Here is a 4458-nt window from a genome sequence, read left to right as displayed (position 1 = left end):
ACCCAACATGACATCGAGCACTATAAAATAAAGACCAAATCAATAAAATGAGTGCAGTGCCAGGAAGTGGTGAAATTATTGTCTCCCAACAGAAATAAGCAGTGTAGCAAAAGAAGAAGCAACACATTAAAGGTGGGGTAGGTAAGTTTGAGAAACCGGCTCAAGATACACTTTTTGTTATATTCTATGGAATGCTCTTAACATCCCGATAGCAATGAATATCTGAAGTGCTTTGACAAAAAATCCATTAAAAAATGTCATCTGTGGAAGCCGTGGCACTGTAAAAAGCACGACCAATCATTTGAGCCGGCCCGGCTAAAATAACTGGATGGCCTACCTGCCTGTCAGCCTTCCATCTGTGCACAAACTTATCTTGTGCCCTCATTGGTCATGTGCGCGTTTGTGTGTGTTGGAGGAGGGGCTCTGTAAGGAAGTAGCAGATTTCTTCCGGCTGTGTATTTTCAAATTCTAGCGCACTCGAGCTGGTTTCTCCAAAATTACCTACCCCACCTTTAAAAACTTAACATCATTTTTTTCATGTTAAACTTGCATTTTTGTAAATACTTTATGGTCTTAATGAGGTTGGAGGGAGGGCAGTGTTGGGTTTGGTGGATATGTAGACCTGTGTATCATCATCATAGCAATGGCATTGGACATAATGATGACGGAGGATAGTGCCAAGGGGGAGGAAGTAAACAATGAACAGGAGTGGACCCAATACTGACCCCTGAGGGATACCACGTGAGACAGTGGAGCAGCTTGACCGGTGGGTGCTGAGTCAAACATATTGTTTTATTTCTGTGAGGTAGGATGAAAACAATGAAAGTGCAATACCAGTGATCCCAATGTCAGCCAGGCATTTGATGAGTAGTGGGTGGCAGCTCAGGCAGTCTCTGGAAGAAAGCAAATATGTTAATTTCCCAATATGTCAACCTATTTCTTCAAAACACATATACCCTGTTTGTTATAAATCCACGCATTATGCGTATTATTTGCCCCAATAGCGTTTATTTAATCCCTATTAGGCCTTGCAACATGCTATGCAGAGTTGTATTTACTTAAAGTCAGAGGTCACATGCTGACAGTGCTTTGAGGTATCACGTAGTGTGATTCACCTTCATGCTGGAGCAGCATCATGTGACTGAATGAAGGCGGCACAGAGAGGCATCTGACATCGAAACCCGTATTCCTTGCCCTCATGCCTCGGGGCCTTTAGTCATGGTGCTTTTGAAGATATTCACGCATGCCTGTTAGCAGCTCACATACATGTACGAATGCACACACCAAAATATGATATATGAATCTTTGATCCCTGTGCTGGCTGCATATATTACCAGCGTGGATTTGTGGTAAAAGCACCTTGGAGGAGGAGAACGCTGGAAAATTATGAATTCTCCGGCAATTCTCTGGAGAGAGTTACGTCTGTATTATATATGAGGTGGGGTGGGGGTAGATTAGAAATGGTTATACTTTTTCTACCAAAGATTGTATTTTAACACTGAAAATAAAAAAAGAACAGTTGATTTTCAATCATCCCTGTCAAATCCCAGTGCCCAAATCTTGCCATTTGTCATGAATTATTTCACAAGTGAACACATATATGTGTCCGACAGTATCACGGATTATGTTGCATGGTATTTATAGCTTGTAAAGGCAGATTTTCCAGCCATGTTTCTGAAGAAAACAGCTCAAGAGATAGTATGGTGTCTTCAAGCAACAAGTAGGTACATCTTTCTGTTGCCTAATCAAAACCAGAGGGGGGTCCACACACATATAGGATAAAACACATGCACACTAACAAACAGCCATCTGCCTCAGCGGGAAGTTACACTCCCTCAAACATTGTGTTAGTGCCCAAATCAGAATCAATAAGTGGAGGAAGGAAAACAGACTCATGGGGGGTGGGGGGGTGAGAGCGAGACAGGGAAGCAACAGTATGGATTTGAGCATACTGTAGATAAAGGCAGAGACTCAGATGCTGACAAGATAAACAAATCTGGTGTACACTTAACCAAGCTTTTCTTGTAGAGAAATGCATGCTTACCGTTTCATGTTTCCTTTAGCTGATAGCAGTCAGACAGCTAACAGTGTATCCAGCTGGGACAAGACAAAAGCTTCCTCAGCCAGCTGTTTACTCCCCAACAAAAAGAGGAGCTTCTATAATTCAGGCTAAAGTATGAGCCTGAACACCAGCAAAACAAAACAAGCTGCTCTTTGGAGGGTTTCCCCCCTCTGATGTGATACTGAGCTGAAATTCAGATGCATGACAGACACTCTTTAATTCTATTTCTAAGTCAGGCTTTAGTATGTGAATTTGCATTGTAATACATAAACGACAGAAGGGCAGTTTCATTACATGGCGATAAAAAAAGAAAGGTTGAATTTTAATAAACCATGCAGTTAGATAGACAGCCTTAAAACGTGCCTGAGTATATAAAATACCCCAAAACACAGATACATAATGTGCTGGCTGAGTTCCCAAGGTGTGTGTGTGTGTGTGTGTGTGTGTGTGTGTGTGTGTGTGTGTGTGCATGTGCGTTGTTTCTAGCTGAGGGCAGCAGTATTAGTGATGATTTTGGGAACTCATGGGCCCAGTGCCCTGCTTCTGCCCACGGCCTTACTTGTCTAAGATTGAAGCTCTTTTTCTCCACACACACACACACACACACACACACACACACACACACACACACACACACACACACACACACACACACACACTCCCTCTTTGGGCAGAAAAAAAGCTAAGGGGGAGGGGGGAAGCGTGGCGAGACAAGACTAAAAGTAACAGTGCAAAAACTATAAGACAAAGCTATCATTTGGATCATTTCATAAGATAATGTGTAGCATTTCCCAAAGTTACAATGTTCTATTTTTACAACTGCCATTTCCTCATGTCCAGCTCCTGCTACACCTCTAGCCTTCTGCTGGGGGTCTCTTTGAACTGCCTCACTCAGAAATTCTGTGTGTACCTTAGTTTTTTATAGTTTTCTCTGATAGTGTTGACTAGGGCAGGTAACATTGCACCTTTAAAGCCCATTGAGACACTGCTGATGCTGTACTATGTGAAATTGAACTGAGAGACTGTGGGGACACAAGTTACTTAGTAATCTGTTAATATAAATATGTGATTTATCATTGGTTTTTCCAATCCCTTGCCCTCCTCTCTTTGTTTCTGTCTCCCTTCCCATTGGGCTAGCTGGCAGGCAGCTCCAGTGAGCACACAGTAGTAATAATTCACAGTCAATCTGTGCACTGGACCGCCACACATACTCATTTAAATACTGCCCACAGCCATTAATATATTTTTCTGTCTATCATTATCCGCATCTCTCCCCTGCCTTGGTTACTTGACCTCACTGTGCTGCCTGCCACGACTGCTTCTAACATTTGTTTCTTTTTAGACTATTTGTGTATTCACAGCATGTCTCCTTCACCTTCCAATAATTATTCAATCCCATCTTCTTTATTTCTCCTCCCCTTCTCTCATACTCTTTCTCTATTTGTTCACCCAATCCTCAGTGCTGTGGAGTTGCCAGGAAGCTCTGATTTACTTATCTTTGTTTTTGTGGCCCCCGGCAATAATGCTCGAGCTCAGACAGAGAGCACGGCATGGGCTGTGTCAGAGTAGGAGATTAGTATGCCATCGCGAAGCCTCGATGCACATGCTGACATGTATAATACATATATACTCTAGTTCCTTTAATATTTGTTGCACTCCTCATGCACACTTTTAAAGGTCATGGTTTGTTCAAACCATCTGTCAATACAAATGTATGTATGTGGATATGGTGCACAGATTCCATCCATCACTTTCTGTGGCTGAATGTGGCAAATCCAAAAGTAATGGTGTTTCTTTGGCACAAATGCTATGCTGTAGCTCACATGTGTCAAACTCAAGGCCCGGGGGCCAAATCAGGCCCGTGGTGGATTTAATTTCGGCCCGCAGGATAATTTCTAATTACTATTAGATCTGGCCCGCAGGTATATTGTGCGCACACCTTCAGTCAATCCTGATTAGTTCCTCAGCTCAGAGCCTGATCCCAAACATTGATGAACTTGCACCCAAGATGAGATGCCAAGTATCTGCTTGAACTAGCATCACAGAGCAGCACACTGAGTTTACATGGATGTTTCCTTCTGCACTTTTTTTCTTGAGACAACAGGGCATGTTTGGTTTTTTCTTTGAGGGAAATAGTTTTTTTGAAGCTGTTGTTGGCCTGTGGAAAAATGTGATCATAAGAAATGACTCTGGAAAAGCTGCAGATAGAGCAATAAGAAATGAATGAACTGATTATTTAATGTGTAATGTTGTTTTTATTGGCAATAATTTAAGCTTTGTTAGTTCCAGGTTTAATATGTGCAATAAGTTCATTTCAATAAGTTCTGCAATAAACATTGAACCAGTCCGGCCCTCGACTAGTACCCATTTTTTTATTTTGGCCCACTGTGTATTTC

Source organism: Notothenia coriiceps, unplaced genomic scaffold, assembly GCF_000735185.1.
Source record: "Notothenia coriiceps isolate Sejong01 unplaced genomic scaffold, NC01 NC01_scaffold00031494, whole genome shotgun sequence".
NCBI classification, from domain to species: domain Eukaryota; kingdom Metazoa; phylum Chordata; class Actinopteri; order Perciformes; family Nototheniidae; genus Notothenia; species Notothenia coriiceps.
This window is presented reverse-complemented; position numbering follows the sequence as displayed.